Raw genomic sequence first — 25,307 nt, 5'->3', positions numbered from 1 at the left:
TTGCAGAGGGTTACAACTACCAGAAAGGGTCTGCTTTTCACATCAGTGCCCTAGTTCAGCTCACTGGCACAGGGCATCTTGACTACCTCTTTCCTTGCTAAAGACAAACAAAAAATCCTTGACAGAAAACATCAATTGCTATGGCACGCTTAGAGAGAGAGCCTCCAAATTGCCCTGCTTTCCTGAAAGACGCTTCAGAAGATGTTTCAAATGACTCTGCAGCAGCAGTCTAGTTGGTGTAGGGGTATCATTCTCGCTTCGGGTGTGAGAGGACCTTGGTTCAAATCCCAGACAAACCCTTACCTTTATAGGTTCAGTCTGTGTTTTAAACAGGAGTATTTCTGCTTTTCACTCTTGTAAGATGTCATGTTGCAATGCAATACATGCTTTATACCTGCGTTGAGACGGTTCAGCATCATGAAGGTATGCAAGATTTCTTTGCAACTGCTTTTCTGTGCTGGAGCAGCAGTGCTCATAGGAACATTAAATGCACAGTGCTTCTCCATGGTAATTTCGGGTCCAGTTCTGAAATCACCTCTTGGAATGAAAGTGATGCCAGTTCCTTTCTTCCAAGGCAAGAGATCGTGTTCCGGAAGGCTCAGCTTTGAGCGTCATGAATATTGGCCCTCAGTCCTTGCATCCCAGTCCAATGCAGAGCCACATAAAGCAAGCAGGTGTGTCTGTTTCCATAGTGTGGTGGTTCCAGTACAATGCATAGCCACATGAAGCAAACCGGCAAGTGAGTTTGTGTAGTGTAGTGGTTATCATGTACCCCTCACATGCAAAAGGTCCCTGGTTTGAAGCCAAGCAAAAACAGCAAGTCGCTGGGCTTTTTCCAAGTATTTGCATTTCCTGACTCAGCTGACAGGCAAGCTGAGATAAAAGAGACTGTGTCTATCCCTCACCATCGTGAGGTACTACGCTCCTGGGGCATCTGTCACAGCTCACCAAGAGGAGTTGCGCCAGCTTACGTCAGTCAGTTGCTCACTGTTTGACCTTTGCATTGAAGCCTGAGCCTACCGCATTCAAGCCAGCCAAGGAAGGAAGGTATGAGAGCGAAAATAGCTTTCCTGCCCTCACCAAGAACACACACCTTGAGCAAATAAGGTGCCAGACTTACAAGGCCCAATCGCCAACGGAGCATCACTTTTAGTGACGCCCCAGTGGCACTATGCACTGCGCGGTATTTACAAGATGGCGTTCAGCCACTTTTTGTGGCTTAACACCACCTTGTAAATACGGCACCTTAGCATTCAGCGCTTTCCCTGGAAGGGGCGTGCAATGGGTGTTGCTGTGAGTGTGCCACAGCAACACCATAGCATTTTGATGCTGCTCCAGATTTAGGAGTTGTCGTAAATCTGCGTCAGCGCCAAAATCCAATGCCATCCCAGGGGTAATGTTTTCATTTCACCTTGTTTTTTCTCTTTCTATGTGTGCTGCATTATGTAGCACACATAGAAGTAAGAGCAAATCACCATTGAAGATTTTTCTTTTGGCCAGGAAGGTGTCCCTTCCTGCACAAAAACAATTTCCCCCTCAACGCAGTCATCCTTGTACCATGGTGCAAGAACGGCTGCGTTGGCGCTCAGCAGCTAATTTAGAGCTGGTGCAGGGGGAAGCACAGGGGTGCGCTGTATTCTACTAAATACGGCGCTTCCCTGCATTTTGAAAATGACGGAGCGTGGGGCTTGCAAATTTTGCACAGCGTCGCGCTCAGTGATTTTCTTGTAAATCTGGGACAAAATGTCTAAAGGATAGAGGCTTTTTATGTCATGTTCGATGACGACCATGCAAATGACTCTAGTCATACTGCAGAAGAGAGCACCATGTGGCGTTTCTTGCTTTGGGATGTAGTCTCCCACTCTCTGCCACCAACCCTCGGAGCAGGGTGGGAGCCGTAGCACTTCTGTGCCCAGGCTCGTTGGTCTAGGGGTATGATTCTCACTTTGGGTGCGAGAGGTCCCGGGTTCAAATCCCGGACAAGCCCATTTTAGCGGAAAACAATCAAATCCTGCTCAAAATACACAACCCCTCAACATTTCTCATTCCACTCGAAGCATTGTTGCGCAAAACATATTTTTTGCCTCAGGCGAAAAATGGATTACAATGCCTTGGCTTCCTTCCTGCTTGCTCTCAGTGCGCCCTGTGTGATGATTTCACAGGCTTGCGTTCCTGGCATTTAGGCATCAGATATTTGTCTGTCTCTGCCCGCAGCTGTGACTTTTCAGGACGTCTGAGTGTATGCATGCTGGCTGACACCGCTGCAATTTTCACACTTACCCCTCGCATTCTGAGCAACTGCTGATCAAGTATAGAGGAAATCGGGCAAACATATGAGGGGAACTGTGCTCCATCAGTCAAGCCAGCAAGCTTGTTTCTGTAGTGTAGTGGTTATCACATTTGCCTCACACGCAAAAGGTTCCCGGTTCGACACTGGGCAGCAGTAGATTTTGTGTTTGCTCACTAAAACCTCAGTCTCTCTCAATGCACACTTAGACAGAAATGACCTTTAAAAACTTGTGACCTGTGTAAAATGTGCTTTACTATTGCAGGACGATAAAAAGTTATCTGCATCCCTCGGTGGTCGTGCATGTGCCTTGTTTCTTGTTCTGTTTTTTTTCTCTTTTTCTTGGCCATGTTATATTGTGGGGCCTTTAAAGCTGCGACTTTGATAGGAACATTGCAAGCGGCAGCATCAACAAGTGCAGACTGAAGAGTCAGACCTGCACAATGTTTTGGCTGTCAGGATGGCCGAGTGGTCTAAGGTGCCAGACTCAAGAGCGCTTGATCTTCAGTGAAGCTAAGTCTTCTGGTCTCTTCATGGAGGCGTGGGTTCAAATCCCACTCCTAACAGGTGTGTTTTCTTACCTTAAATCTTGCTCTGCTTGCACAGCCAGCTCCTCACACCACTATCTTTGGAAGCTGCTGTGGCATGTGAGGAGAAATCCACCAACCCATCGGCTGGGCCCTCAATCAAAATTCTGTGTATTACTGGAAGGGGCATCTCAGGCACACCTTCTGTTAGAGCTGCACTTTATGACAGTAACTACCATGCTGGTTTCTACTTAAGCAGTTGATTCTATCGTTTGAAGTGAGTCTCTCCTGCCACCTTTTGGGCAAAGAAGACACTGCCCCTGCAACAACACAGGCAGACAAGCTCAAACTGGGTTTCTTGGTTAGGTGGGCGGAGCATATTGGCAATGGTGCCTCCTCGTGACTTGCAATTTACATGAAGAAGACAGAGGGGCAGCTGGGAGTAGGCAGTACCCATGAACCCCTGAACACTGTCTTGCGACTTGCACACAATTCTGAAATGAGGCGGGGGAAAGGAGGTGATTTCCCCATCAAGGGCCATTCCGGGAAATCAGCCACCCGCGTCTCCCAGGTGAGTGTTTCAGGCCTATGAGCCACTACTATAAATCTCGCCTGATCGAGCGCTGAGTGAGCAAGTGTGCTTGAATCCAAGAGGCATGCTTCTCTGGCTCAAGAGCTAGCAGGCCCTTCAGTGCTTCTGGTCTGGAAGTCTAAGGTGCAAGGGTCCAGGACTTGCAGAGGGTTACAACTACCAGAAAGGGTCTGCTTTTCACATCAGTGCCCTAGTTCAGCTCACTGGCACAGGGCATCTTGACTACCTCTTTCCTTGCTAGAGACAAACAAAAAATCCTTGACAGAAAACATCAATTGCTATGGCACGCTTAGAGAGAGAGCCTCTGTGGGAAAACAGGGCTGATTGCAGAGGCCCCCTAACTTTTTGCCCCCATTTTCCACTTTATGCTGGTGTTTTCCTGACTTTGATGGTGCCCTGGGTACTGCTAACCAGTCCCAGGGCCTGTGCTCTGAGTAAAATGGATATGCAAATTAGGCTAATTATAATTGGCTAAGTTAACCTACCTATAAGTCCCTAGTATATGGTAGGGCATGTAGGTTTAGGGACCACAGCATAGGTGGTGCACACCTAGGTGCATTGCTGAGGTGCCCAGTGTCATTTTAAAAGCAAGCCTGCCTTGCTGGCTGCTTTTAAATTAAAGTTATATGCAAATTCGACTTTGGAATTAAAGGTACTTCCAAAGTCTTAAACTACCTTATTTTTACATATAAGTCACCCCTAAGGTGTGCCCTATGTGCCCCTAGGGCTGGGTGCCATGTAACTATAAGCAGGGACTTTATAAAAATAGATTTATAAGCCCTGGTGAGGTAAAAACAGCCACATTCGTTTTTCCCTCATTGAAGTAAATGGCCTTCATAGGCTAGAATGGGCAGACTTTATTTTAAATTTTAAAGTCTCCTTAAATGTTACATACCAAGAATTTGGTATCAAATTGATTGTTGTAATAAATCCCACAACTTCCAGTTGTTGGATTTAATATAACTTGTCCAGGTAAAAAGTTTAGACTTTACCTAAAAAGTTGCCAATTTCAGCTCTGCATTGTTTTTGCTGCTGTGCTCTGATTGGCCAGCCTGCAGCAGCTTCTGCCAGGCTGCCTTGATGAGGTGTGAAGTGGCCAGGCTTCACACAAAGGAATGTGCTTGGGGGAGAGAATCTCCCCTCAGCAGATGGTGAGGCAGGAAGGGGGAGGGCTGCCAAACTGGTCTTCAAAGGCAGAGAAGGACATTTGCAGCACCCAGCAACATCCCCACATCCTGCAACCCCAGACAACTAGGTGCCCCCTTGATTAGATTAGGAGAGGGCAGGAGAGGGGTGTGGTTATGATTTTTAGCCACACCAGTGGGTGGGCTCAGCCAGATGTAACCTCCAAAAATCAGATTCATCCATGTTGGATTTTTAGAGACTGTTGCCTTCTGGGATGGATTTTTGCCACACTTCCCAGGAAGTGGTCATCACAGGGGGACGACCCTGTCCCTGATTGGAGAACCAGGGCCCCCCTGCTTTTCACCCAGGAGCAAGGATAAAACTGGCAGACCTGCACCCACGCCTCAGATCCCCTCCAGAATTCAACAAGAAAGGAACTAAAGAAGAAGAAGGACTGCCCTGCTGGACCCCTGGCCTGCACCTGGACCCTGCACTCAGAAGGACTGCACCAGCTGCACACTTGGGCTTCACCACAAGAAGGACTTTGCCTGGCTTCAACTGATTCAAGGAGGGACTCCCTGTTTGCTACAGGTGACAAATTGCTAAACCAGAGTCCCCTGCACCAACTCCTGAAGAAAGCGACCAGCTGACCACTGTCCAGTGGCCAAAAAGGAGTTTGCGCCAGGTGCATTCTGGGAGTTGAAGTCCGCACCCCCCAAGGACCATCACAGAACTTCTGGACCCTTGGGGTGAGCTGTGGACCCCAAAAGAACCTTAAAAGAACATCTGGGTGAAGCCCCAGAAGTTTGGAAAAGATTTGAGAATTTTTGGAAAAAAGCTCCAGAGAGGGACCGACCCGCCGCGGAAATTCTAGCCGGCTTGCCTCAACCGCGACCCGGCCTGACTTCGTGGTTCGTCCCGGTAAAGAAAAACATCCAAAAAAGAGACTAAGTCCGAACGTAAAAAGTTGACCGGGACCTCCCAGCCATCGTATCCGAGAAGGGCTCCATGGACGTCGGATCAAGATCCAGGTTTACCCCGGTCGAAGGATTTTCATCTCGAAAAAACGACTAAGTCCGAAGGTAAAAGTCTCCACCGAGGAAACCCACATCGTGTATCCGGACAAGGGCTCCAGGAGGTCGGATTCAACTGGCAGGTTCGTCCCGGTGAAGAAAAACTTCAAAATAAAGACTAAGTCAGAAGGTAACTTTTTAACCGAGGCCTCCCGCGACCTGTAGCCGAGCAGGGCTCCATCGCGGTCGGCCTGAAAGTTTGACTTTGCCCCGGTCGAGGTGCAACCAGATGACCCGATTGGCGCTTTTTGTTTCTAAGCGCTAGAAAAGTAATAATTCTTTAAAAATTCATATCTCCGGTTCCCCTGAACCGATTTTAATCGTTTTTGTATCATTTTAAAGATAAAAATATAAACTATTTTTATAAATTGGTTTTGGATTTTTAAACTGTTTCCTGTGTTTTATTTAATTACTGTTTTGTGATATTTGAATGCTTTACACTTTGTCTCCTAAATTAAGCCTTGACGCTCGTTGCCAAGCTACCAAGGGTTGAGCTGGGATTAATTTACTGAGACCTAACTGTACCTTTGTGGAGGTTAGTGGCTTGTTGCTAGGTGTAGGTACCTACCTGCCCTACCAATAACCCATTTTCCAACAAATGGCCCTGCTTTTCTGAAAGACGCTTCAGAAGATGTTTCAAATGCCTCTGCAGCAGCAGTCTAGTTGGTATAGGGGTATGATTCTCGCTTCGGGTGTGAGAGGACCTTGGTTCAAATCCCAGACAAACCCTTACCTTTATAGGTTCAGTCTGTGTTTTAAACCAGAGTATTTCTGCTTTTCACTCTTGTAAGATGTCATGTTGTAATGCAATACATGCTTTATACCTGCGTTGAGACGGTTCAGCATCATGAAGGTATGCGAGATTTCTTTGCAACTGCTTTTCTGTGCTGGAGCAGCAGTGCTCATAGGAACATTAAATGCACAGTGCTTCTCCATGGTAATTTCGGGTCCAGTTCTGAAATCACCTCTTGGAATGAAAGTGATGCCAGTTCCTTTCTTCCAAGGCAAGAGATCGTGTTCCGGAAGGCTCAGCTTTGAGCGTCATGAACATTGGCCCTCAGTCCTTGCATCCCAGTCCAATGCAGAGCCACATAAAGCAAGCAGGTGTGTCTGTTTCCATAGTGTGGTGGTTCCAGTACAATGCATAGCCACATGAAGCAAACCAGCAAGTGTGTCTGTTTGTGTAGTGTAGTGGTTATCATGCGCACCTCACATGCAAAAGGTCCCTGGTTCGAAGCCAAGCAAAAACAGCAAGTCGCTGGGCTTTTTCCCAGTATTTGCATTTCCTGACTCAGCTGACAGGCAAGCTGAGATAAAAGAGACTGTGTCTATCCCTCACCATCGTGAGGTACTACGCTCGTGGGGCATCTGTCACAGCTCACCAAGAGGAGTTGCCCCAGCTTACGTCAGTCAGTTGCTCACTGTTTGACCTTTGCATTGAAGCCTGAGCCTACCGCATTCAAGCCAGCCAAGGAAGGAAGGTATGAGAGCGAAAATAGCTTTCCTGCCCTCACCAAGAACACACACCTTGAGCAAATAAGGTGCCAGACTTACAAGGCCCAATCGCCAACGGAGCATCACTTTTAGTGACGCCCCGGTGGCACTATGCACTGCGCGGTATTTACAAGATGGCGTTCAGCCACTTTTTGTGGCTTAACACCACCTTGTAAATACGGCACCGTAGCATTCAGCGCTTTCCCTGGAAGGGGCGTGCAATGGGTGTTGCTGTGAGTGTGCCACAGCAACACCATAGCATTTTGATGCTGCTCCAGATTTAGGAGTTGTCGTAAATCTGCGTCAGCGCCAAAATCCAACGCCATCCCAGGGGTATCTTTAGAGTGGCGCACTGAGGAGAAATGTTTTCAGTTCCCTTCGTTTTTTCTCTTTCTATGTGTGCTGCATTCTGCAGCACACATAGAAGTAAGAGCAAATCACCATTGAAGATTTTTCTTTTGGCCAGGAAGGTGTCCCTTCTTGCACAAAAACAATTTCCACCTCAACGCAGTCATCCTTGTACCATGGTGCAAGAACGGCTGCGTTGGCGCTCAGCAGCTAATTTAGAGCTGGCGCAGGGGGAAGCACAGGGGTGCGCTGTATTCTACTAAATACGGCGCTTCCCTGCATTTTGAAAATGACAGAGCGTGGGGCTTGCAAATTTGGCACAGCGTCGCGCTCAGTCATTTTCTTGTAAATCTGGGACAAAATGTCTAAAGGATAGAGGCTTTTTATGTCATGCGCGATGACGACCATGCAAATGACTCTAGTCATACTGCAGAAGAGAGCACCATGTGGCGTTTCTTGCTTTGGGATGTAGTCTCCCACTCTCTGCCACCAACCCTCGGAGCAGGGTGGAAGCCGTAGTGCTTCTGTGCCCAGGCTCGTTGGTCTAGGGGTGTGATTCTCACTTCAGGTGCGAGAGGTCCCGGTGTTCAAATCCCGGACGAGCCCATTTTAGTGGAAAACAATCAAATCCTGCTCAAAATACACAACCCCTCAACATTTCTCATTCCACTCGAAGCATTGTTGCGCAAAACATATTTTTTGCCTCAGGCGAAAAATGGATTACAATGCCTTGGCTTCCTTCCTGCTTGCTCTCAGTGCGCCCTGTGTGATGATTTCACAGGCTTGCGTTCCTGGCATTTAGGCATCAGATATTTGTCTGTCTCTGCCCGCAGCTGTGACTTTTCAGGACGTCTGAGTGTATGCATGCTGGCTGACACCGCTGCAATTTTCACACTTACCCCTCGCATTCTGAGCAACTGCTGATCAAGTATAGAGGAAATCGGGCAAACATATGAGGGTAACTGTGCTCCTTCAGTCAAGCCAGCAAGCTTGTTTCTGTAGAGTAGTGGTTATCACATTTGCCTCACACGCAAAAGGTCCCCGGTTCGACACTGGGCAGCAGTAGCTTTTGTGTTTGCTCACTAAAACCTCAGTCTCTCTCAATGCACACTTAGACAGAAATTACCTTTAAAAACTTGTGACCTGTGTAAAATGTGCTTTACTATTGCAGGACGATAAAAAGTTATCTGCATCCCTCGGTGGTCGTGCATGTGCCTTGTTTCTTGTTCTGTTTTTTTTTTTTTACTTGGCCATGTTATATTGTGGGGCCTTTAAAGCTGTGACTTTGATAGGAACATTGCAAGCGGCAGCATCAACAAGTGCAGACTGAAGAGTCAGACCTGCACAATGTTTTGGCTGTCAGGATGGCCGAGTGGTCTAAGGTGCCAGACTCAAGAGAGCTTGATCTTCAGTGAAGCTGAGCCTTCTGGTCTCTTCATGGAGGCGTGGGTTCAAATCCCACTCCTAACAGGTGTGTTTTCTTACCTTAAAGCTTGCTCTGCTTGCACAGCCAGCTCCTCACACCACTATCTTTGGAAGCTGCTGTGGCATGTGAGGAGAAATCCACCAACCCATCGGCTGGGCCCTCAATCAAAATTCTGTGTATTACTGGAAGGGGCATCTCAGGCACACCTTCTGTTAGAGCTGCACTTTATGACAGTAACTACCATGCTGGTTTCTACTTAAGCAGTTGATTCTATCGTTTGAAGTGAGGCTCTCCTGCCACCTTTTGGGCAAAGAAGACACTGCCCCTGCAACAACACAGGCAGACAAGCTCAAACTGGGTTTCTTGGTTAGGTGGGCGGAGCATATTGGCAATGGTGCCTCCTCGTGACTTGCAATTTACATGAAGAAGACAGAGAGGCAGCTGGGAGTAGGCAGTACCCATGAACCCCTGAACACTGTCTTGCGACTTGCACACAATTCTGAAATGAGGCGGGGGAAAGGAGGTGATTTCCCCATCAAGGGCCATTCCGGGAAATCAGCCACCCCGCGTCTCCCAGGTGAGTGTTTCAGGCCTATGAGCCACTACTATAAATCTCGCCTGATCGAACCTGATCGAGCGCTGAGCGAGCAAGTGTGCTTGAATCCAAGAGGCATGCTTCTCTGGCTCAAGAGCTAGTAGGCCCTTCAGTGCTTCTGGTCTGGAAGTCTAAGGTGCAAGGGTCCAGGACTTGCAGAGGGTTACAGCTACCAGAAAGGGTCTGCTTTTCACATCAGTGCCCTAGTTCAGCTCACTGGCACAGGGCATCTTGACTACCTCTTTCCTTGCTAGAGACAAACAAAAAATCCTTGACAGAAAACATCAATTGCTATGGCACGCTTAGAGAGAGAGCCTCCAAATGGCCCTGCTTTTCTGAAAGACGCTTCAGAAGATGTTTCAAATGCCTCTGCAGCAGCAGTCTAGTTGGTATAGGGGTATGATTCTCGCTTCGGGTGTGAGAGGACCTTGTTTCAAATCCCAGACAAACCCTTACCTTTATAGCTTCAGTCTGTGTTTTAAACAGGAGTATTTCTGCTTTTCACTCTTGTAAGATGTCATGTTGCAATGCAATACATGCTTTATACCTGCGTTGAGACGGTTCAGCATCATGAAGGTATGCAAGATTTCTTTGCAACTGCTTTTCTGTGCTGGAGCAGCAGTGCTCATAGGAACATTAAATGCACAGTGCTTCTCCATGGTAATTTCGGGTCCAGTTCTGAAATCACCTCTTGGAATGAAAGTGATGCCAGTTCCTTTCTTCCAAGGCAAGTGATCGTGTTCCGGAAGGCTCAGCTTTGAGCGTCATGAACATTGGCCCTCAGTCCTTGCATCCCAGTCCAATGCAGAGCCACATAAAGCAAGCAGGTGTGTCTGTTTCCATAGTGTGGTGGTTCCAGTACAATGCATAGCCACATGAAGCAAGCCGGCAAGTGTGTCTGTTTGTGTAGTGTAGTGGTTATCATGTGCACCTCACATGCGAAAGGTACCTGGTTCGAAGCCAAGCAAAAACAGCAAGTCGCTGGGCTTTTTCCCAGTATTTGCATTTCCTGACTCAGCTGACAGGCAAGCTGAGATAAAAGAGACTGTGTCTATCCCTCACCATCGTTAGGTACTATGCTCCTGGGGCATCTGTCACATCTCACCAAGAGGAGTTGCGCCAGCTTACGTCAGTCAGTTGCTCACTGTTTGACCTTTGCATTGAAGCCTGAGCCTACTGCATTCAAGCCAGCCAAGGAAGGAAGGTATGAGAGCGAAAATAGCTTTCTTGCCCTCACCAAGAACACACACCTTGAGCAAATAAGGTGCCAGACTTACAAGGCCCAATCGCCAATGGAGCATCACTTTTAGTGACGCCCCGGTGGCACTATGCACTGCGCGGTATTTACAAGATGGCGTTCAGCCACTTTTTGTGGCTTAACACCACCTTGTAAATACAGCACCTTAGCATTCAGCGCTTTCCCTGGAAGGGGCGTGCAATGGGTGTTGCTGTGAGTGTGCCACAGCAACACCATAGCATTTTGATGCTGCTCCAGATTTAGGAGTTGTCGTAAATCTGCGTCAGCGCCAAAATCCAACGCCATCCCAGGGGTATCGTTAGAGTGGCGCACTGAGGAGAAATGTTTTCATTTCTCCTCGTTTTTTCTCTTTCTATGTGTGCTGCATTCTGCAGCACACATAGAAGTAAGAGCAAATCACCATTGAAGATTTTTCTTTTGGCCAGGAAGGTGTCCCTTCCTGCACAAAAACAATTTCCCCCTCAACGCAGTCATCCTTGTACCATGGTGCAAGAACGGCTGCGTTGGCGCTCAGCAGCTAATTTAGAGCTGGCGCAGGGGGAAGCACAGGGGTGCGCTGTATTCTACTAAATACGGCGCTTCCCTGCATTTTGAAAATGACGGAGCGTGGGGCTTGCAAATTTGGCACAGTGTCGCGCTCAGTCATTTTCTTGTAAATCTGGGACAAAATGTCTAAAGGATAGAGGTCTTTTATGTCATGTTCGATGACGACCATGCAAATGACTCTAGTCATACTGCAGAAGAGAGCACCATGTGGCGTTTCTTGCTTTGGGATGTAGTCTCCCACTCTCTGCCACCAACCCTCGGAGCAGGGTGGGAGCCGTAGCGCTTCTGTGCCCAGGCTCGTTGGTCTAGGGGTATGATTCTCACTTCGAGTGCGAGAGGTCCCAGGTTCAAATCCCGGACGAGCCCATTTTAGCGGAAAACAATCAAATCCTGCTCAAAATACACAACCCCTCAACATTTCTCATTCCACTCGAAGCATTGTTGCGCAAAACATATTTTTTGCCTCAGGCGAAAAATGGATTACAATGCCTTGGCTTCCTTCCTGCTTGCTCTCAGTGCGCCCTGTGTGATGATTTCACAGGCTTGCGTTCCTGGCATTTAGGCATCAGATATTTGTCTGTCTCTGCCCGCAGCTGTGACTTTTCAGGACGTCTGAGTGTATGCATGCTGGCTGACACCGCTGCAATTTTCACACTTACCCCTCGCATTCTGAGCAACTGCTGATCAAGTATAGAGGAAATCAGGCAAACATATGAGGGGAACTGTGCTCCTTCAGTCAAGCCAGCAAGCTTGTTTCTGTAGTGTAGTGGTTATCACATTTGCCTCACACGCAAAAGGTCCCTGGTTCGACACTGGGCAGCAGTAGCTTTTGTGTTTGCTCACTAAAACCTCAGTCTCTCTCAATGCACACTTAGACAGAAATGACCTTTAAAAACTTGTGACCTGTGTAAAATGTGCTTTACTATTGCAGAACGATAAAAAGTTATCTGCATCCCTCGGTGGTCGTGCATGTGCCTTGTTTCTTGTTCTGTTTTTTTTTTTTTCTTGGCCATGTTATATTGTGGGGCCTTTAAAGCTGTGACTTTGATAGGAACATTGCAAGCGGCAGCATCAACAAGTGCAGACTGAAGAGTCAGACCTGCATAATGTTTTGGCTGTCAGGATGGCCGAGTGGTCGAAGGTGCCAGACTCAAGAGAGCTTGATCTTCAGTGAAGCTGAGCCTTCTGGTCTCTTCATGGAGACGTGGGTTCAAATCCCACTCCTAACAGGTGTGTTTTCTTCCCTTAAATCTTGCTCTGCTTGCACAGCCAGCTCCTCACACCACTATCTTTGGAAGCTGCTGTGGCATGTGAGGAGAAATCCACCAACCCATCGGCTGGGCCCTCAATCAAAATTCTGTGTATTACTGGAAGGGGCATCTCAGGCACACCTTCTGTTAGAGCTGCACTTTATGACAGTAACTACCATGCTGGTTTCTACTTAAGCAGTTGATTCTATCGTTTGAAGTGAGTCTCTCCTGCCACCTTTTGGGCAAAGAAGACACTGCCCCTGCAACAACACAGGCAGACAAGCTCAAACTGGGTTTCTTGGTTAGGTGGGCGGAGCATATTGGCAATGGTGCCTCCTCGTGACTTGCAATTTACATGAAGAAGACAGAGAGGCAGCTGGGATTAGGCAGTCCCCATGAACCCCTGAACACTGTCTTGCGACTTGCACACAATTCTGAAATGAGGCGGGGGAAAGGAGGTGATTTCCCCATCAAGGGCCATTCCGGGAAATCAGCCACCCGCGTCTCCCAGGTGAGTGTTTCAGGCCTATGAGCCACTACTATAAATCTCGCCTGATCGAGCCCTGAGCGAGCAAGTGTGCTTGAATCCAAGAGGCATGCTTCTCTGGCTCAAGAGCTAGTAGGCCCTTCAGTGCTTCTGGTCTGGAAGTCTAAGGTGCAAGGGTCCAGGACTTGCAGAGGGTTACAACTACCAGAAAGGGTCTGCTTTTCACATCAGTGCCCTAGTTCAGCTCACTGGCACAGGGCATCTTGACTGCCTCTTTCCTTGCTAGAGACAAACAAAAAATCCTTGACAGAAAACATCAATTGCTATGGCACGCTTAGAGAGAGAGCCTCCAAATGGCCCTGCTTTTCTGAAAGACGCTTCAGAAGATGTTTCAAATGCCTCTGCAGCAGCAGTCTAGTTGGTATAGGGGTATGATTCTCGCTTCGGGTGTGAGAGGACCTTGGTTCAAATCCCAGACAAACCCTTACCTTTATAGGTTCAGTCTGTGTTTTAAACAGGAGTATTTCTGCTTTTCACTCTTGTAAGATGTCATGTTGCAATGCAATACATGCTTTATACCTGCGTTGAGACGGTTCAGCATCATGAAGGTATGCGAGATTTCTTTGCAACTGCTTTTCTGTGCTGGAGCAGCAGTGCTCATAGGAACATTAAATGCACAGTGCTTCTCCATGGTAATTTCGGGTCCAGTTCTGAAATCACCTCTTGGAATGAAAGCGATGCCAGTTCCTTTCTTCCAAGGCAAGAGATCGTGTTACAGAAGGCTCAGCTTTGAGCGTCATGAACATTGGCCCTCAGTCCTTGCATCCCAGTCCAATGCCGAGCCACATAAAGCAAGCAGGTGTGTCTGTTTCCATAGTGTGGTGGTTCCAGTACAATGCATAGCCACATGAAGCAAGCCAGCAAGTGTGTCTGTTTGTGTAGTGTAGTGGTTATCATGCGCACCTCACATGCAAAAGGTCCCTGGTTCGAAGCCAAGCAAATACAGCAAGTCGCTGGGCTTTTTCCCAGTATTTGCATTTCCTGACTCAGCTGACAGGCAAGCTGAGATAAAAGAGACTGTGTCTATCCCTCACCATCGTGAGGTACTACGCTCCTGGGGCATCTGTCACAGCTCACCAAGAGGAGTTGCGCCAGCTTACGTCAGTCAGTTGCTCACTGTTTGACCTTTGCATTGAAGCCTGAGCCAACCGCATTCAAGCCAGCCAAGGAAGGAAGGTATGAGAGCGAAAATAGCTTTCCTGCCCTCACCAAGAACAAACATCTTGAGCAAATAAGGTGCCAGACTTACAAGGCCCAATCGCCAACGGAGCATCACTTTTAGTGACGCCCCGGTGGCACTATGCACTGCGCGGTATTTACAAGATGGCGTTCAGCCACTTTTTGTGGCTTAACACCACCTTGTAAATACGGCACCTTAGCATTCAGCGCTTTCCCTGGAAGGGGCGTGCAATGGGTGTTGCTGTGAGTGTGCCACAGCAACACCATAGCATTTTGATGCTGCTCCAGATTTAGGAGATGTCGTAAATCTGTGTCAGCGGCAAAATCCAACGCCATCCCAGGGGTATCGTTAGAGTGGCGCACTGAGGAGAAATGTTTTCATTTCTCCTCGTTTTTTCTCTTTCTATGTGTGCTGCATTCTGCAGCACACATAGAAGTAAGAGCAAATCACCATTGAAGATTTTTCTTTTGGCCAGGAAGGTGTCCCTTCCTGCACAAAAACAATTTCCCCCTCAACGCAGTCATCCTTGTACCATGGTGCAATAACGGCTGCGTTGGCGCTCAGCAGCTAATTTAGAGCTGGCGCAGGGGGAAGCACAGGGGTGCGCTGTATTCTACTAAATACGGCGCTTCCCTGCATTTTGAAAATGACGGAGCGTGGGGCTTGCAAATTTGGCACAGCGTCGCGCTCAGTCATTTTCTTGTAAATCTGGGACAAAATGTCTAAAGGATAGAGGCTTTTTATGTCATGTTCGATGACGACCATGCAAATGACTCTAGTCATACTGCAGAAGAGAGCACCATGTGGTGTTTCTTGCTTTGGGATGTAGTCTCCCACTCTCTGCCACCAACGCTCGGAGCAGGGTGGGAGCCGTAGTACTTCTGTGCCCAGGCTCGTTGGTCTAGGGGTATGATTCTCGCTTCGTGAGCGAGATGTCCCGGGTTCAAATCCCGGACGAGCCCATTTTAGCGGAAAACAATCAAATCCTGCTCAAAATACACAACCCCTCAACATTTCTCATTCCACTCGAAGCATTGTTGCGCAAAACATATTTTTTGCCTCAGGCGAAAAATGGATTACAATGCCTTGGCTTCCTTCCTGCTTGCTCTCAGTGCGCCATGTGTGATGATTTCACAGGCTTGCGTTCCTGGCATTTAGGCATCAGATATTTGTCTGTCTCTGCCCGCAGCTGTGACTTTTCAGGACGTCTGAGTGTATGCATTCTGGCTGACACCGCTGCAATTTTCACACTTACCCCTCGCATTCTGAGCAACTGCTGATCAAGTACAGAGGAAATCGGGCAAACATATGAGGGGAACTGTGCTCCTTCAGTCAAGCCAGCAAGCTTGTTTCTGTAGTGTAGTGGTTATCACATTTGCCTTACACGCAAAAGGTCCCCGGTTCGACACTGGGCAGCAGTAGCTTTTGTGTTTGCTCACTAAAACCTCAGTCTCTCTCAATGCACACTTAGACAGAAATGACCTTTAAAAACTTGTGACCTGTGTAAAATGTGCTTTACTATTGCAGGACGATAAAAAGTTATCTGCATCCCTCGGTGGTCGTGCATGTGCCTTGTTTCTTGTTCTGTTTTTTTTTTTTTTCTTGGCCATGTTATATTGTGGGTCTTTAAAGCTGTGACTTTGATAGGAACATTGCAAGCGGCAGCATCAACAAGTGCAGACTGAAGAGTCAGACCTGCACAATGTTTTGGCTGTCAGGATGGCCGAGTGGTCTAAGGTGCCAGACTCAAGGGAGCTTGATCTTCAGTGAAGCTGAGCCTTCTGGTCTCTTCATGGAGCCGTGGGTTCAAATCCCACTCCTAACAGGTGTGTTTTCTTCCCTTAAATCTTCCTCTGCTTGCACAGCCAGCTCCTCACACCACTATCTTTGGAAGCTGCTGTGGCATGTGAGGAGAAATCCACCAACCCATCGGCTGGGCCCTCAATCAAAATTCTGTGTATTACTGGAAGGGGCATCTCAGGCACACCTTCTGTTAGAGCTGCACTTTATGACAGTAACTACCATGCTGGTTTCTACTTAAGCAGTTGATTCTATCATTTGAAGTGAGTCTCTCCTGCCACCTTTTGGGCAAAGAAGACACTGCCCTTGCAACAACATAGGCAGACAAGCTCAAACTGGGTTTCTTGGTTAGGTGGGCGGAGCATATTGGCAATGGTGCCTCCTCGTGACTTGCAATTTACATGAAGAAGACAGAGAGGCAGCTGGGATTAGGCAGTACCCATGAACCCCTGAACACTGTCTTGCGACTTGCACACATTTCTGAAATGAGGCGGGGAAAGGAGGTGATTTACCCATCAAGGGCCATTCCGCGAAATCAGCCACCCCGCGTCTCCCAGGTGAGTGTTTCAGGCCTATGAGCCACTACTATAAATCTCGCCTGATCGAGCCCTGAGCAAGCAAGTGTGCTTGAATCCAAGAGGCATGCTTCTCTGGCTCAAGAGCTAGCAGGCCCTTCAGTGCTTCTGGTCTGGAAGTCTAAGATGCAAGGGTCCAGGACTTGCAGAGGGTTACAACTACCAGAAAGGGTCTGCTTTTCACATCAGTGCCCTAGTTCAGCTCACTGGCACAGGGCATCTTGACTGCCTCTTTCCTTGCTAGAGACAAACAAAAAATCCTTGACAGAAAACATCAATTGCTATGGCACGCTTAGAGATAGAGCCTCCAAATGGCCCTGCTTTTCTGAAAGACGCTTCAGAAGATGTTTCAAATGCCTCTGCAGCAGCAGTCTAGTTGGTATAGGGGTATGATTCTCGCTTCGGGTGTGAGAGGACCTTGGTTCAAATCCCAGACAAACCCTTACCTTTATAGGTTCAGTCTGTGTTTTAAACAGGAGTATTTCTGCTTTTCACTCTTGTAAGATGTCATGTTGCAATGCAATACATGCTTTATACCTGCGTTGAGACGGTTCAGCATCATGAAGGTATGCGAGATTTCTTTGCAACTGCTTTTCTGTGCTGGAGCAGCAGTGCTCATAGGAACATTAAATGCACAGTGCTTCTCCATGGTAATTTCGGGTCCAGTTCTGAAATCACCTCTTGGAATGAAAGTGATGCCAGTTCCTTTCTTCCAAGGCAAGAGATCGTGTTCCGGAAGGCTCAGCTTTGAGCGTCATGAACATTGGCCCTCAGTCCTTGCATCCCAGTCCAATGCAGAGCCACATAAAGCAAGCAGGTGTGTCTGTTTCCATAGTGTGGTGGTTCCAGTACAATGCATAGCCACATGAAGCAAGCTGGCAAGTTTGTCTGTTTGTGTAGTGTAGTGGTTATCATGCGCACCTCACATGCAAAAGGTCCCTGGTTCGAAGCCAAGCAAATACAGCAAGTCGCTGGGCTTTTTCCCAGTATTTGCATTTCCTGACTCAGCTGACAGGCAGGCTGAGATAAAAGAGACTGTGTCTATCCCTCACCATCGTGAGGTACTACGCTCCTGGGGCATCTGTCACAGCTCACCAAGAGGAGTTGCGCCAGCTTACGTCAGTCAGTTGCTCACTGTTTGACCTTTGCATTGAAGCCTGAGCCTACCGCATTCAAGCCAGCCAAGGAAGGAAGGTATGAGAGCGAAAATAGCTTTCCTGCCCTCACCAAGAACACACATCTTGAGCAAATAAGGTGCCAGACTTACAAGGCCCAATCGCCAACGGAGCTTCACTTTTAGTGACGCCCCGGTGGCACTATGCACTGCGCGGTATTTACAAGATGGCGTTCAGCCACTTTTTGTGGCTTAACACCATCCTGTAAATACGGCACCTTAGCATTCAGCGCTTTCCCTGGAAGGGGCGTGCAATGGGTGTTGCTGTGAGTGTGCCACAGCAACACCATAGCATTTTGATGCTGCTCCAGATTTAGGAGTTGTCGTAAATCTGCGTCAGCGCCAAAATCCAACGCCATCCCAGGGGTATCGTTAGAGTGGCGCACTGAGGAGAAATGTTTTCATTTCTCCTCGTTTTTTCTCTTTCTATGTGTGCTGCATTCTGCAGCACACATAGAAGTAAGAACAAATCACCATTGAAGATTTTTCTTTTGGCCAGGAAGGTGTCCCTTCCTGCACAAAAACAATTTCCCCCTCAACGCAGTCATCCTTGTACCATGGTGCAAGAACGGCTGCGTTGGCGCTCAGCAGCTAATTTAGAGCTGGCGCAGGGGGAAGCACAGGGGTGCGCTGTATTCTACTAAATACGGCGCTTCCCTGCATTTTGAAAATGACGGAGCGAGGGGCTTGCAAATTTGGCACAGCGTCGCGCTCAGTCATTTTCTTGTAAATCTGGGACAAAATGTCTAAAGGATAGAGGCTTTTTATGTCATGTTCGATGACGACCATGCAAATGACTCTAGTCATACTGCAGATGAGAGCACCATGTGGCGTTTCTTGCTTTGGGATGTAGTCTCCCACTCTCTGCCACCAACCCTCGTAGCAGGGTGGGAGCCGTAGCGCTTCTGCGCCCAGGCTCGTTGGTCTAGGGGTATGATTCTCGCTTTGGGTGCGAGAGGTCCCGGGTTCAAATCCCGGACGAGCCCATTTTAGCGGAAAACAATCAAATCCTGCTCAAAATACACAACCCCGCAACATTTCTCATTCCACTCGAAGCATTGTTGCGCAAAACATATTTTTTGCCTCAGGCGAAAAATGGATTACAATGTCTTGGCTTCCTTCCTGCTTGCTCTCAGTGCGCCCTGTGTAATAATTTCACAGGCTTGCGTTCCTGGCATTTAGGCATCAGATATTTGTCTGTCTCTGCCCGCAGCTGTGACTTTTCAGGACGTCTGAGTGTATGCATGCTGGCTGACACCGCTGCAATTTTCACACTTACCCCTCGCATTCTGAGAAACTGCTGATCAAGTATAGAGGAAATCAGGCAAACATATGAGGGGAACTGTGCTCCTTCAGTCAAGCCAGCAAGCTTGTTTCTGTAGTGTAGTTGTTATCACATTTGCCTCACAAGCAAAAGGTCCCTTGTTCGACACTGGGCAGCAGTAGCTTTTGTGTTTGCTCACTAAAACCTCAGTCTCTCTCAATGCACACTTAGACAGAAATGACCTTTAAAAACTTGTGACCTGTGTAAAATGTGCTTTACTATTGCAGGACGATAAAAAGTTATCTGTATCCCTCGGTGGTCGTGCATGTGCCTTGTTTCTTGTTCTGTTTTTTTTTTTTTCTTGGCCATGTTATATTGTGGGGCCTTTAAAGCTGTGACTTTGATAGGAACATTGCAAGCGGCAGCATCAACAAGTGCAGACTGAAGAGTCAGACCTGCATAATGTTTTGGCTGTCAGGATGGCCGAGTGGTCGAAGGTGCCAGACTCAAGAGAGCTTGATCTTCAGTGAAGCTGAGCCTTCTGGTCTCTTCATGGATGCGTGGGTTCAAATCCCACTCCTAACAGGTGTGTTTTCTTCCCTTAAATCTTGCTCTGCTTGCAGAGCCAGCTCCTCACACCACTATCTTTGGAAGCTGCTGTGGCATGTGAGGAGAAATCCACCAACCCATCGGCTGGGCCCTCAATCAAAATTCTGTGTATTACTGGAAGGGGCATCTCAGGCACACCTTCTGTTAGAGCTGCACTTTATGACAGTAACTACCATGCTGGTTTCTACTTAAGCAGTTGATTCTATCGTTTGAAGTGAGTCTCTCCTGCCACCTTTTGGGCAAAGAAGACACTGCCCCTGCAGCAACACAGGCAGACAAGCTCAAACTGGGTTTCTTGGTTAGGTGGGCGGAGCATATTGGCAATGGTGCCTCCTCGTGACTTGCAATTTACATGAAGAAGACAGAGAGGCAGCTGGGATTAGGCAGTACCCATGAACCCCTGAACACTGTCTTGCGACTTGCACACAATTCTGAAATGAGGCGGGGGAAAGGAGGTGATTTCCCCATCAAGGGCCATTCCGGGAAATCAGCCACCCCGCGTCTCCCAGGTGAGTGTTTCAGGCCTATGAGCCACTACTATAAATCTCGCCTGATCGAGCGCTGAGCGAGCAAGTGTGCTTGAATCCAAGAGGCATGCTTCTCTGGCTCAAGAGCTAGCAGGCCCTTCAGTGCTTCTGGTCTGGAAGTCTAAGGTGCAAGGGTCCAGGACTTGCAGAGGGTTACAACTACCAGAAAGGGACTGCTTTTCACATCAGTGCCCTAGTTCAGCTCACTGGCACACGGAATCTTGACTACCTCTTTCCTTGCTAGAGACAAACAAAAAATCCTTGACAGAAAACATCAATTGCTATGGCACGCTTAGAGAGAGAGCCTCCAAATGGCCCTGCTTTTCTGAAAGACGCTTCAGAAGATGTTTCAAATGCCTCTGCAGCAGCAGTCTAGTTGGTATAGGGGTATGATTCTCGCTTCGGGTGTGAGAGGACCTTGGTTCAAATCCCAGACAAACCCTTACCTTTATAGGTTCAGTCTGTGTTTTAAACAGGAGTATTTCTGCTTTTCACTCTTGTAAGATGTCATGTTGCAATGCAATACATGCTTTATACCTGCGTTGAGACGGTTCAGCATCATGAAGGTATGCGAGATTTCTTTGCAACTGCTTTTCTGTGCTGGAACATCAGTGCTCATAGGAACATTAAATGCACAGTGCTTCTCCATGGTAATTTCGGGTCCAGTTCTGAAATCACCTCTTGGAATGAAAGTGATGCCAGTTCCTTTCTTCCAAGGCAAGAGATCGTGTTCCGGAAGGCTCAGCTTTGAGCGTCATGAACATTGGCCCTCAGTCCTTGCATCCCAGTCCAATGCAGAGCCACATAAAGCAAGCAGGTGTGTCTGTTTCCATAGTGTGGTGGTTCCAGTACAATGCATAGCCACATGAAGCAAGCCGGCAAGTGTGTCTGTTTGTGTACTGTAGTGATTATCATGCGCACCTCACATGCAAAAGGTCCCTGGTTCGATGCCAAGCAAATACAGCAAGTCGCTGGGCTTTTTCCCAGTATTTGCATTTCCTGACTCAGCTGACAGGCAAGCTGAGATAAAAGAGACTGTGTCTATCCCTCACCATCGTGAGGTACTACGCTCCTGGGGCATCTGTCACAGCTCACCAAGAGGAGTTGCGCCAGCTTACGTCAGTCAGTTGCTCACTGTTGACCTTTGCATTGAAGCCTGAGCCTACCGCATTCAAGCCAGCCAAGGAAGGAAGGTATGAGAGCGAAAATAGCTTGCCTGCCCTCACCAAGAACACACACCTTGAGCAAATAAGGTGCCAGACTTACAAGGCCCAATCGCCAATGGAGCATCACTTTTAGTGACGCCCCGGTGGCACTATGCACTGCGCGGTATTTACAAGATGGCGTTCAGCCACTTTTTGTGGCTTAACACCACCTTGTAAATACGGCACCTTAGCATTCAGCGCTTTCCCTGGAAGGGGCGTGCAATGGGTGTTGCTGTGAGTGTGCCACAGCAACACCATAGCATTTCGATGCTGCTCCATATTTAGGAGTTGTCGTAAATCTGTGTCAGCGCCAAAATCCAACGCCATCCCAGGGGTATCGTTAGAGTGGCGCACTGAGGAGAAATGTTTTCATTTCTCCTCGTTTTTTCTCTTTCATTGTGTACTGCATTCTGCAGCACACATAGAAGTAAGAGCAAATCACCATTGAAGATTTTTCTTTTGGCCAGGAAGGTGTCCCTTCCTGCACAAAAACAATTTCCCCCTCAACGCAGTCATCCTTGTACCATGGTGCAAGAACGGCTGCGTTGGCGCTCAGCAGCTAATTTAGAGCTGGCGCAGGGGGAAGCACAGGGGTGCGCTGTATTCTACTAAATACGGCGCTTCCCTGCATTTTGAAAATGACGGAGCGTGGGGCTTGCAAATTTGGCACAGCGTCGCGCTCAGTCATTTTCTTGTAAATCTGGGACAAAATGTCTAAAGGATAGAGGCTTTTTATGTCATGTTCGATGACGACCATGCAAATGACTCTAGTCATACTGCAGAAGAGAGCACCATGTGGCGTTTCTTGCTTTGGGATGTAGTCTCCCACTCTCTGCCACCAACCCTCGGAGCAGGGTGGGAGCCGTATCGCTTCTGTGCCCAGGCTCGTTTGTCTAGGGGTATGATTCTTGCTTCGGGTGCGAGAGGTCCCGGGTTCAAATCCCGGACGAGCCCATTTTAGCGGAAAACAATCAAATCCTGCTCAAAATACACAACCCCTCAACATTTCTCATTCCACTCGAAGCATTGTTGCGCAAAACATATTTTTTGCCTCAGGCGAAAAATGGATTACAATGCCTTGGCTTCCTTCCTGCTTGCTCTCAGTGCGCCCTGTGTGATGATTTCACAGGCTTGCGTTCCTGGCATTTAGGCATCAGATATTTGTCTGTCTCTGCCCGCAGCTGTGACTTTTCAGGACGTCTGAGTGTATGCATGCTGGCTGACACCGCTGCAATTTTCACACTTACCCCTCGCATTCTGAGCAACTGCTGATCAAGTATAGAGGAAATCGGGCAAACATATGAGGGGAACTGTGCTCCTTCAGTCAAGCCAGCAAGCTTGTTTCTGTAGTGTAGTGGTTATCACATTTGCCTCACACGCAAAAGGTCCCTGGTTCGACACTGGACAGCAGCAGCTTTTGTGTTTGCTCACTAAAACCTCAGTCTCTCTCAATGCACACTTAGACAGAAATGACTTTTAAAAACTTGTGACCTGTGTAAAATGTGCTTTACTATTGCAGGACGATAAAAAGTTATCTGCATCCCTCGGTGGTCGTGCATGTGCCTTGTTTCTTGTTCTGTTTTTTTTTTTTTCTTGGCCATGTTATATTGTGGGGCCTTTAAAGCTGTGACTTTGATAGGAACATTGCAAGCGGCAGCATCAACAAGTGCAGAATGAAGAGTCAGACCTACACAATGTTTTGGCTGTCAGGGTGGCCGAGTGGTCTAAGGTGCCAGACTCAAGAGAGCTTGATCTTCAGTGAAGCTGAGCCTTCTGGTCTCTTCATGGAGGCGTGGTTTCAAATCCCACTCCTAACAGGTGTGTTTTCTTTCCTTAAATCTTGCTCTGCTTGCACAGCCAGCTCCTCACACCACTATCTTTGGAAGCTGCTGTGGCATGTGAGGAGAAATCCACCAACCCATCGGCTGGGCCCTCAATCAAATTTCTGTGTATTACTGGAAGGGGCATCTCAGGCACACCTTCTGTTAGAGCTGCACTTTATGACAGTAACTACCATGCTGGTTTCTACTTAAGCAGTTGATTCTATCGTTAGAAGTGAGTCTCTCCTGCCACCTTTTGGGCAAAGAAGACACTGCCCTTGCAACAACACAGGCAGACAAGCTCAAACTGGGTTTCTTGGTTAGGTGGGCGGAGCATATTGGCAATGGTGCCTCCTCGTGACTTGCAATTTACATGAAGAAGACAGAGAGGCAGCTGGGAGTAGGCAGTACCCATGAACCCCTGAACACTGTCTTGCGACTTGCACACAATTCTGAAATGAGGCGGGGGAAAGGAGGTGATTTCCCCATCAAGGGCCATTCCGGGAAATCGGCCACCCGCGTCTCCCAGGTGAGTGTTTCAGGCCTATGAGCCACTACTATAAATCTCGCCTGATCGAGCCTGATCGAGCAAGTGTTCTTGAATCCAAGATGCATGCTTCTCTGGCTCAAGAGCTAGCAGGCCCTTCAGTGCTTCTGGTCTGGAAGTCTAAGGTGCAAGGGTCCAGGACTTGCAGAGTGTTACAACTACCAGAAGGGTCTGCTTTTCACATCAGTTCCCTAGTTCAGCTCACTGGCACACGGAATCTTGACTACCTATTTCCTTGCTAGAGACAAACAAAAAATCCTTGACAGAAAACATCAATTGCTATGGCACGCTTAGAGAGAGAGCCTCCAAATGGCCCTGCTTTTCTGAAAGACGCTTCAGAAGATGTTTCAAATGCCTCTGCAGCAGCAGTCTAGTTGGTATAGGGGTATGATTCTCGCTTCGGGTGTGAGAGGACCTTGGTTCAAATCCCAGACAAGCCCTTACCTTTATAGGTTCAGTCTGTGTTTTAAACAGGAGTATTTCTGCTTTTCACTCTTGTAAGATGTCATGTTGCAATGCAATACATGCTTTATACCTGCGTTGAGACGGTTCAGCATCATGAAGGTATGCAAGATTTCTTTGCAACTGCTTTTCTGTGCTGGAGCAGCAGTGCTCATAGGAACATTAAATGCACAGTGCTTCTCCATGGTAATTTCGGGTCCAGTTCTGAAATCACCTCTTGGAATGAAAGTGATGCCAGTTCCTTTCTTCCAAGGCAAGAGATCGTGTTCCGGAAGGCTCAGCTTTGGGCGTCATGAACATTGGCCCTCAGTCCTTGCATCCCAGTCCAATGCAGAGCCACATAAAGCAAGCAGGTGTGTCTGTTTCCATAGTGTGGTGGTTCCAGTACAATGCATAGCCACATGAAGCAAGCCAGCAAGTGTGTCTGTTTGTGTAGTGTAGTAGTTATCATGCGCACCTCACATGCAAAAGGTCCCTGGTTCGAAGCCAAGCAAATACAGCAAGTCGCTGGGCTTTTTCCCAGTATTTGCATTTCCTGACTCAGCTGACAGGCAAGCTGAGATAAAAGAGACTGTGTCTATCCCTCACCATCGTGAGGTACTACGCTCCGGGGGCATCTGTCACAGCTCACCAAGAGGAGTTGCGCCAGCTTACGTCAATCAGTTGCTCACTGTTTGACCTTTGCATTGAAGCCTGAGCCTACCGCATTCAAGCCAGCCAAGGAAGGAAGGAATGAGAGCGAAAATAGCTTTCCTGCCCTCACCAAGAACACACACCTTGAGCAAATAAGGTGCCAGACTTACAAGGCCCAATCGACAACAGAGCATCACTTTTAGTGACGCCCCGGTGGCACTATGCACTGCGCGGTATTTACAAGATGGCGTTCAGCCACTTTTTGTGGCTTAACACCACCTTGTAAATACGGCACCTTAGCATTCAGCACTTTCCCTGGAAGGGGCGTGCAATGGGTGTTGCTGTGAGTGTGCCACAGCAACACCATAGCATTTTGATGCTGCTCCAGATTTAGGAGTTGTCGTAAATCTGTGTCAGCGCCAAAATCCAACACCATCCCAGGG

General features: G+C 48.0%; 4 non-coding genes across 4 annotated transcripts; all 4 read left to right on the top strand.

Annotated features, from left to right (window-relative positions):
- Positions 1–11,565: 11,565 nt before the first annotated feature.
- TRNAS-CGA (transfer RNA serine (anticodon CGA)) lies at positions 11,566–11,637 on the top strand. Its single transcript has one exon. It is a non-coding gene; the product is annotated as a tRNA-Ser (tRNA).
- Positions 11,638–15,138: 3,501 nt separating this feature from the next.
- TRNAT-CGU (transfer RNA threonine (anticodon CGU)) lies at positions 15,139–15,210 on the top strand. The gene has a single exon. It is a non-coding gene; the product is annotated as a tRNA-Thr (tRNA).
- Positions 15,211–18,711: 3,501 nt separating this feature from the next.
- Positions 18,712–18,783, top strand: TRNAP-UGG (transfer RNA proline (anticodon UGG)). Its single transcript has one exon. It is a non-coding gene; the product is annotated as a tRNA-Pro (tRNA).
- A 3,501-nt stretch (positions 18,784–22,284) lies between these two features.
- TRNAP-CGG (transfer RNA proline (anticodon CGG)) lies at positions 22,285–22,356 on the top strand. The gene has a single exon. It is a non-coding gene; the product is annotated as a tRNA-Pro (tRNA).
- Positions 22,357–25,307: the final 2,951 nt, after the last annotated feature.

The sequence above is a fragment of the Pleurodeles waltl genome, unplaced genomic scaffold (assembly GCF_031143425.1).
Source record: "Pleurodeles waltl isolate 20211129_DDA unplaced genomic scaffold, aPleWal1.hap1.20221129 scaffold_72, whole genome shotgun sequence".
In the NCBI taxonomy this organism is placed as follows: Eukaryota; Metazoa; Chordata; class Amphibia; order Caudata; family Salamandridae; genus Pleurodeles; species Pleurodeles waltl.
Note: the sequence above shows the minus strand (reverse complement) of the source record. Positions and strands in the feature narration are given on the sequence as shown.